The sequence below is a fragment of the Fukomys damarensis genome, unplaced genomic scaffold (genome assembly GCF_012274545.1).
Source record: "Fukomys damarensis isolate Sample0158 unplaced genomic scaffold, DMR_v1.0_HiC HiC_scaffold_11, whole genome shotgun sequence".
Lineage (NCBI taxonomy): Eukaryota > Metazoa > Chordata > Mammalia > Rodentia > Bathyergidae > Fukomys > Fukomys damarensis.
The window spans coordinates 13,860,951-13,871,279 of NW_022900923.1; the positions used below are offsets into that span (position 1 = coordinate 13,860,951).

The 10,329-nt window shown below is 38.4% G+C and overlaps 1 protein-coding gene across 5 annotated transcripts in view; it reads left to right on the forward strand.

Moving 5' to 3' along the window:
* Rgs7 (regulator of G protein signaling 7) overlaps positions 1–10,329 on the forward strand; it is a 462,366-nt gene that overhangs the window by 46,351 nt on the left and 405,686 nt on the right. The gene's annotated exons all lie outside the window — the stretch shown is intronic.

The window sequence follows — 10,329 nt, forward strand, 5'->3', positions numbered from 1 at the left end:
AACTACATAGAGACCCCATCTCAACCCCCCCCAAAAAAGTAATACTCAAAACCATCCCTTCCTTATTATTTTACTACATTTGCCATTATCTGTGTTCTACTTCTATAAAATACCTTTAATTGACAAATAGTAATTGTCTTTGGTTGGTAACCTACTAGTTAGTCATCTTAATTCCCTAATCAAACTTCCTTTATGAGGATTAAAGATAATAAGGTTTATTTTGTAAGGCTGAGGAAGATCCAGGTAGGATGAAGTTCACTGTTACAACCTTTAAAATTTCAAGGCATCAAATGTGCACCTCTTTGCTGATGGGGAGAGAAGCTCAGAGGAGCACCACGCTGTTGCTTCTGTGTATGTACTCTTTTGGAGTACCAGAGGCAAAGAGAATCTACTGATTTACTTATTTTGGAACTTCATTTTATGTTTTAGCAACATGTTTGTGATGCAGTCAGGCCATGATGCTCATTTGAAAACACAAATTTATTCCAACACAATTGATATATTAGAATGAAGTTCACATGCAGTGTGAATTTCAATTTATTGGTGCATAATTTCATTTGTGAGTGAATGAAGACAACAGTATACGGCTGAACCGAACCATATGGAAATGCAGCAAATACCTATCTCTCAGACATTCACAGGCTACCTATGTGATGAGCCACATCCACCTGGCACTGCAACACCCTCTTTGCAACATTTCAAGGTGACTCAAAATCTGTAACCCTCCTTGTGCCCATGTCCACAAGCCAACTTTTACATCTTTTGCAAGATAGGAAGCATATACCATCTTCAAAATATGTAACTATTATAGCATTTATATATTCCTTAAATAGCATGTGAAAAGCTGTACTACCTTTTATTTAGTCTCTGTGTTTGTTCCTTATGTGTAACAGGTGAAGTGTTAAAAAATGTTGCGTCCCTAACTCTGGATTTTTCCTCATAAGCTTTGTGGTTTTCCTTGCAAAATTTTGTATTGTGCATTATTTTTAGAAATTCCAGTGTTGTTTTATACCCATGCTAACTCTGTTTTTAAAAGGAACTAGCAAAATATCTCATAATAAAAAATGTGACTTGCAATCTATAGCCTTCATTTTCATTATCTCATTTTTTATTCTTTGTGGAAAATATTTTACATATGGAAAATCAAAAGATGAGAGAGAATGAAACCCTGATCAAGGGTAAAAAATTAGCCAATGCTAGAACTGTATTCAAACCCTCACCTTCTGTCTTAGGGTAATTATTCTACCTGCCAGCTCCATGGATGAAGAAGAGAAGGTGCAGGCTTATTTTTCTGGCCAATGTCTTCCAATATCCATTGCTTAACCCCGTGTGGGGAAAAGATTTTTGAGAGCCAAAGGAATACCTTTGGGTTAGCAGTGCATTAAAAACCAGCACCAAAGGATCTTAAATGAAAGGCTTTTATTAATTGCATGTAAAACAGATTGAATAATAAAGAGAGCAATTCTGAATTGAGTGAAAAAGGCATTTAAAAGTTGAGAATGATTCACTCAGTAGTTACTCCTCTAAGCTGCTTTTCATGGACAGTCTGATGCCCTGGAAATTTTATGATGTCCATGATTTTGTCCCAGATTTTGCAACTTTCTTGACTTTAGGTGGTGATCTGTAAGTAAAAAGAGTACATTCCTGTCTTAGGTTGTTTATCTTTTCTTCTCTTATCACTTATCTTCACATACTCCCTCCCATGTGCTCCTTCTTTATCTATTTTTTCTTTTACTATTTCTTAATGGTTGTCTTGACTACATTAGAGGATGGCTTTGCTGCCAAGTGCCATTTCTCAAGTTCTTAATTTCTTTCATGAAAGAGAGGAATGAGGCTGGGGATTTGACATAGTGGTTCTGCCACCTGACCTCTAGTGCAAGGGCCCGAGTTTGATCCCCAGTACCAAAAAACAAAAAACAGAAAACAAAAAAGAAAGAGAGAGAGAGAGAGAGAGAGAGAGAGGAATGAGCTCAAGTATTGGCTTCTTTTTCTTCTTATAAGGAAAGTTAGCTCTTCAATTGAAATATATGCCTGCCTTTTAGATACTAGGAAGAAGCAAACATGTTGTCTGCCTTATTCACTCGTGAAGGAATTGCTCAAGGAAAGCATTGCTGTCATTTTTGGACTGACACTTATTATCTTGCTCTGGAATGCTAATGTATTCTTTCAAGTAGCATTGACCACAGTATTACCAGCCCACTCACTAGAGTTCTTAAAGATGTTTATGCCAGGGTGGCAAATTGATTCTTTTAAATTAAATTTAAAGGAATATTATCTGAGCTGTGTGGTGAGCTACTAAACTGAGGCAATCGTGCTGATTTGTGAAACTGCTACTTCAGCGTGCACGTGAGGTGCAGTGTTGTAATAGAGTAATTCTGGCACTTGCATTTTGGCTTGTCTCCTATGCCAGAGAATCAAATGTCACAATCTGTATCCCTTTCCTAAATTTTCAGTAGACCAGAACTCCTTTATAGGAAGGCACTGTAAAATATAACACAATGTTCTTCCAACTTTTATTATTCTACCAACTCTAACATGTATAACATTCTAGTAAATCTTTAAAGGATGAGCTTATTGTCTAAATCTTCCAGATTCAGTGGAAATTGGCAGTGTCTATCATTTAACACCAGAAGTCACAGCACTTAAAGACATGATACTGGAGAGTTTGGGTTATAGTTCAGTAGTAAGAGTGCTTGTCTAGCTCGTAACAGGCCCTGCGTTTGATGCCTAGTACTGAAAGAAAGGAAAAAAATGCTTTGGTACTGAGGTTTCTTCCCACCAGTTTACAACATGATTCTGGTGATTTCTCTTGCTTAGGAATCACGTAGGTTCTTTATTTATATCATTTTCTTTTGTGTGTTTGCATAACTTAAATATCTTAGGAGAGGTTATGGAGAGAAAAGCAAGTGATGTAAGGTGAGGCACTTCTGAAATCCTCCTTTGTTCCCGTACTTATTCATTAATGTCCCTCTGACAGGGCAATCTCTATTCTCTAGAGAGCAGGATGGGAAGAAAACCGAGGAAGGAGAACTGTTGTTAATAGGAACTAGTCCATGCAAATGAAAAATATTCAGAGGGTGATTACAGCCTACAACTTTGTATCCTATAATCAAGAATAGGTAGATGAGAGGATTTTGTATGTTCTCATCCCAAAGAAATTACAAATTTTGAGACGATGGATAATGTAAGTACCTTGTATTAATCAATACCCAGTGTGTATATGTACTGAAATATCACACTGTCCCCATAAAGAGGTACATCCTTAAATTATCTGTCAATTAAAATTTTTAAAAATATTCCAGAATCTCTGGAAAAAAGCTGTGCATTAGGTAACTTCCCCTTAATAAATATCCTTTTTTTCCCCTCTCACCAAACTGTCTTTTATGTGTGCATTGAACCAAAAGGACTCAAAAACAGTAGACACACTGTAAGTACTTGTGGTGTGAATCAATGAACAAGCCTGGAGAGCAGGCTATAAAAAGCAGCCCAGAATCGTGGACAAATCAGCTAGATTAAGGGCACTTGTATTCAGTCTATGCAGGAAACCTCAAAGAATACTTAGCAACCATCTAGTGCAGGCCTTCCAAAGTACTCCCACAGCTGAGCACAACCTCCTTGGTCTCTCAGGAAATTCAGCAGCTGATAAAAGCCTACTTGTTCTGTCTGCTTTATTTGGTTTGTTGTTGTCTTCCTTCAGGGCAGGTGTCTCAAGTGTGATACTTCCCCTGGGTGCTTAATCTGTATCAGTGCAAAAACACAAACTTGCTTTGTTTTGTGCCCTCCTGTACCTTGGTAATCAATAAGTTAAATGAAACTGAAATATTTAGAATGCAGCTGTTTAGGCTTATATTTTGGTGGCTCAGGGTGAAATACCAATATGGGATCATGGCTGCTTCTATCCGTGGAGTGCAGGGGGCTGGACTGGGAGGGCAGGCTGGCTGTTTTTTTGTTTTCATTCTGGTCACTGTGCCCTGAGTTTCTAGCTAAAGAAAACATTTAGAGTCCCCCTCAGCCCCTGCATGCTCCTCATCTCCCTAGCAACCATAATAGTACTCAAGAGGCATCATTGCCTAAACAGACCTTTGAAAAAGATAAAGATTGTTGTCTCCAGAGTTACTCCTTATGTCATCTCGGTAAGGATTTGTGCATCTATATGCACAAATATTTGGACTGTAATCATAAGAATGGAATCAGTAGTTGTAATGAGGCAGGCAAGTGTTGCCATACAGTTGAAGAGTTCATTAAATACATTTCCTTACTGCCCCTGTTTCTGTACGCTGAGGCCAAGGATATCTACTGAATGACAGGGATCTTGGATCTAGCCACCTCTCTGGAAAAAATATTCCATTCCTTTATTCATTCAAAAATATTGATTATCTCTTATGTGTCAGATACTGTAGGTGCTGGAGACACAATATAGAAACAAAATGCTTACTCTTGTAGAATTTTTGTCCTGTTGTAGAGACATTTATGTCTTGACATAACTCATGCATAATGCCTAGCAAAAAGCATGCCACAGGATGGGCAATCAATGACCAGTACCTAGGTTTTAATTTTCTAAAGTGCATCTGTGTCTTTTAGTTTGCTTCAGTGAATATCTGAAGCTCTTTTATCAGTTGAAAACTATTGATAGCAGAAATATATTCAAAAGCTCGCTTACTGGTTGTACTCAGTGGGAAGCACCCAAATAATTGATAGACAGACTGATGTTTATTTCCTTCTAATGTTCATTTCTTATTCATCTCCCATTTCAGTTGGTATACTGAATGCCCCTTAGATTCTCCTTCATTGTGGCAGTATGAACAGACAAATGAATTTAGTAAGTTTTCCTTTAACCAGTTTTAAATTCATTAAGAAGGATCAGACTGTGCAGTTTTAGAGCCCACTCATAGTATCTTGCATATTCTCCGGGTTCTCTCTCTAAATGACTCAGTCAGTAAATTGTAGATAGACAATGGGCAGGAAGAAGGGCATTTTCTATGGTCACATTCATAACAGAGCTGGAAAAATAATCGCTAAGCTGTGAGAAACACAATAGATGTAATCTTTCTATAAAAAAATCTATTCAAGCAAAACGCATTTAACAGATGAACAAATACTGATTCGCCTACCAGTGGCTTTTATTCATTTTTACAGGCTTTCCCGTTTAGAAACCATCTCATTACCTTGTTGTTAGTGTGCTATGAAAGGAAATGCTGGCATGACCAGTCACATAACACCTATTTTACCAGGTAACCTCTTCTATTGCAAAGGAGGTTTCCAGGGGTGTGTACGTGCACGAGTGTGTGTCAGGGATATGTGTGGGATACGTGTGTTTGTAAAAGAGAGAAAGAGGAGAGCAAAGAGAGGAAGCGGGGGAGAAAGAGAATGAGAGAGAATATAGTTATTCACAGTTACCCAAAGTTCTTTAGAAGATATGCTGACATATACTAATCTACGTTCTCCTTATTTTGGTCTGAATTCCAGACTCATAAACCATTTCTTTGTTTCTACTGGCTGGTTGAAGTGACCTTAGAACAGTGGTGGCGAACCTATGCTGCAGTGGGCATGCAGAGCCCACAGTTGCCACAGAGCTGAGCATCAGAAAACAGTTGCCTTTTTTCTAAACTAAAACAACAATATTCAAGTTTAGTTGCAGCATTGGCACTTTGCAATATCACAGCGATACATGCTCACCCATTTATAGCAGCACAGTTTGTAATAACTAAAATTTGGAAACAGTCCAGTTGCCCATCAACTGGAGATTAGTTAATGAAGATGTAGTTGTTTAATAAAATGGAGTACTACTCAGCCATAAACAATGGGAAACTAGAGAGATTTATAGCTAAGTGGATACACATTGAGGCCATACTATTCAGTGAAATTAATAAGTCACGTATGTGTAAATACAGAATAGTTTCTCTGGTGTGAAAAACTAAAAGTGTAAATACGGATCAAGATGTATAATTGATATTGCGTAATAGGAAGAAAAGGTCTAAGGAGTAGAGGAGGCGGGAGGGTAGGGGAAAGGTAAAAAGGGAAAAGAAAAGACATGTACAAAGGAAAAACACGAAAGCAGTGTCTTTGTAAGCAGGGAAGAGTGGAGGGGCTGAGGGGAGGACAGGGGAATGGGGAAAAATAAGAACCAAGATAAATCATGTAAAGGTACCAGATCCCAATGGTGAATAAAACTGTACTGTATACCTAAAATGTACCAGTAAACTTAATAAAGATAAAAAAGTAAGTAAATCAGTGGACATCGGTTTGTAGTTTGTGCATCTGTCTTTAAAAGCTTCATCACCCTTGCCTTAGAGGAAGTCTCATTTCTCTCTGCCTTTTTCCTTCTATGAAAAAGGAGGTATGAGAGTGAGGTTTTCCAGAAGACCTCTGTGGCTCATGCAGCTGTAAGATTATTCTGTCCTTTGTATAAATATCCCAGAATAAGACACCTGTTTCCTTTCCCGGTACACCTTCCCGAATTCTCATTTTCTATGTGGCTGTGCCTGAGTCTGAGCAGAGGCGCAGTCAGTGAGAGAGGACCTGATCTGGGAGGAATTCAGAATCAGTGTTTTACTAATGCCTTCTCTCCAGTGAGGCATTTTCTGTTACTCAGTTATGGAAACCAGTCCTCAGGGTTAGAAGTGCTAGAAAAATATACACATTTAAATTATTTCATTTAACACGTGGGAAGGTAGCAGAGAAAACATTTAAAAACTTCTAAAATGAATCAATCTGAGAAAACATTAAATTTTAAAACCTTTAAATATTATACTACTTAAAGTTTACTGTCAAACTTGATAGTTAATTGAACGACTTTTTTGGACAGATCGAGAAGGTTATAATCCGTTCCACTTATTATACTTAGTAAATGTAGTTTAATTCATGAACTACCTAAGTAGAGATGATAAAGATAATACTGATGACAGAGCACAAAGTAGGTTTTTGATACTGTTTTCCTCAGATTTCCTTAACGCCCATGTATTTATAATGCATTGCTTTCTTCAATTTCATCAATTTCTCTGTTTCAGTTATGCCAGCAGCTGTTTTTTTTTTGTTTCTGCCAGCAGCTATCTTTAATGTCCATTGCCCTCTTTGAAAAACAGTAAAACTTTTTAATTGCTTATTTAGTGGTAGGTATTCCACCCAGTCGGTTTTTTTTTCTTTTTTCTTTTTTTGGTATTGGGGATCGAACTTGGGACCTTGCACTTGTGAAGCAGGTGGCAGAACCACTGAGCTAAATCCCCGGCCGGCCCATCACCCAGTCTTTATTAAAATTGGAAAATCAGGTGATCGAGTCTCATAGGTTCACCCTTCCTATCTCACCCCACTGCCACATGATTTGCTTTTATACCCAAGTTGCAGCACCCAGAGCTTGAATTCTTGCTCCTGCATGTTGCAAATCCCCAGGGACTCCTGACCTCCCTGCAAATAGCAAAACCCACAACTCCAATCCCCTGAGAACTGTTGTTGGATCTACTTCTCCCCTTTTCCAGGGTTAACCTTGACCTTCATCATTACTTGGCTCTTCTGGGTGACTATAGTACCCTCCTAATTCATCTCTGCTGTCACAATCTTCTGTCCACATAGCTGTCAGACTGATCCTGTTAAAATGCAAATTAGCCAAACAGTTGTCCAGTGGATTTTTTTCTCTTGTGGATATATTCTAAATAGTAAGTATAGGATAAGTGATTATCTTAGTTACTTTTCTAGTTGCCAAGACAAAATACCCAACCCCCACAAGTTAAGGGAGGAAAAGTTTGTTTAGGTAACAGTTTGTAGGGGTTTCAGTCCATAGTGGGCTGGTTCAAAGGCAGGATAGCATGGCACAGGGGCATCGCAGTGGAGAAACAGTCCACAGCAAGCAGGCAGACAAGAGTACTTTAGCCTTTCTTCTATTCCTTATATTTTCTGCAGCCTACCTGCCCAAGGGGTAGGTGTAGGACTCACATCTTTAATCCTAGCCAGAACTGTGCCAAACTAATCAGTGGACTGATCTAGCAAACACACACCCTTGATCCCATCACCACACACTCTAGATCCAGGCACCTCTGAGAAGTCCCTGCCGTGACTGCATGAGGCTTTGGTGGGGGGACTCCTAGCCATAACAGTGATAGAATGCAAAATATTGTCATTGAGACAATCATCAATGTGTTGTTCCCATTGTAAAATGAATCACCATCAGCATGACTGTTGTTCACAGTGGAAGTTCATACTCCCTCTGCCTGTGAACCATTCTTACCTGAAAGAAAAAAAATGGGTTCTGTATCTGAGCAAGTTACCAGATACAGCAACCAATTTACAGGAGCCAGAGGGACAGGTTAAGTGAAATCATAGCAAAACCCAGACTGTGGAGAACTCTGCAGGATAAACAACCCAGTTTCTTCAATAATATAACAAAAGCAAATGCAAGGAAAAAAGACAGATGTTGGGGACTCTGGATTGAATGAAATTTAAGAGATATCAAACAACCATAAAGTATGTATTGAATAATTTCTAGTCAAACATACAAAGTAAAAAAATATTTTATTTATCAGGGAAATATGAGCACTGAGTAGACACCTGATAATGTAAAGTAAGCAGCTTTAATTGCGTAAGTGTGAAACAGGGGTGTGGTATTATATATTCAGTGATTGGTCTTTAGAAAGAAAAGTCTTGATTCTAGTGTTGGTTGATTTTCATGGAGTATATTCTTCTCCAATAGCAGTTTTAAGCCATGCACTTGAAGTCCTGGGTCCCTGAGGGGGAAGAGACACATATACTGGTGCTCGTAAGTCATACAAGTCAGAGCTGCTGTAGCTCCCAGTAGGTGTGACAATAGTATTACAGTGATGTCCATACAAACAAATAATTCAGAAATAGTGCTTGTCTTTTAGAGATCCCTATTGAAATACATTGGGTTGAAATGACATAGTGTCCAAGGTTTTCTTCAAAGAATCTTGAATGGGAGTGAGGTATGGAATTATAAACTAAACATTATAGGCTGTGAGTTAATGATTTTGCAACTGAATCATAGGAACACTGAAGTTCATTGTGTTTTTGTCTGCTTTGCATATGGTTAAAATTTTGTAAAATAGAAGAAGATTTTGCAAAACGTGTCATGTCTTCTATTTAAAATGCTCCAGGTACTGCTTCCTTTCTGCATATAGGTCAGAGTTTCAGTTAGGACTTAAAAAGTCTACACTTTCAGGAAAGAGACAACAGGCTGTGTGAAGGCCCTGTGGTGGGAGCAGGCCTGGCACAGTGCAGGAAGAGAAAAGTCAGCATGGGCCAGTATCACTTTGCCCCATATACCCTGGCCTCTTGCTACTCCTACCCATGCTGTGGTAAACCCGTTCCCACATCAGTGTCTTTGCACTGGCGGTGTGCTCAGGATACCTTCCCTTAGAAGACCACACTTCTCATCTCATTTTCTGCCTACCTCTGTTTTGAGGTCCCCTTTCTAAAAAGAACCCCAAAGAATGCCTTCTTCTGCCCACAGCTCTAGCCTGGAACTCCTTATCCACACTACTTATGATCTTCTAATGTAATGCATCATTTACATATATTATTTGTGGTTCCAATTTATGGATTCAAATCAACTTGAAATTCACATATTTATATATTTAGAACAGTGCCTGTAATATAGTGATTATTCAAGGCAGTGTTTGTGTTGAGGGAATGTCAGAGAATCTGTCTCCTCTTGCTTGTCACTTCTGATATATCTGTGCTGACCACTACATTTGAAGTATATTTTTGGAAGATGAGCTGCTGGAAACACCTTTTAAAATGGATAAAGATGGTGCACATTGCTTTAAGTTTTCCTTAGAAGGAAAAAAAACTTGTCCCTATATAGAAATGTGGAGGAGGAAATCTTCCTTAAAGATAAAAATCAGTAAGCTTCAAGAGGAGACAGAGTAATAGCTTGATTAATTTATTTGCAAAATGACTTATTTGTTATTCATTATCCCAATGAATTCACAATTTTAGTGAGATGCTGTTCTTTTGGAATCAAGTACACTTGGAGAAGCCCCATCACCCCCATATTCCCACACTGTCCTTCATACATAAACACCTTGATGTGTTTTTTCTCTACCCATTCATCTGAGTGGCTGAACCTGCAAACCCCCAACCATTATCCCTAAATGTTCAGAGGAGCATCTTGTTGGAGTGCAAGGAAGATCAGTTCTTGTGCAGACTTTCAAGCAAACTCTGATGATACTAAATGTCCTCTTCAATGTTATGGCCAAAGCAGTGAGTTTGAGAACTGTTTAATGCTTTTTAATATGTGTAGAGTGTGTGGGCCTAAGTGCTGTACTATGCATTATCTTGCATTTCCACACACCTTGTTTTTTTTTTTTTTTTTTTTTTTCC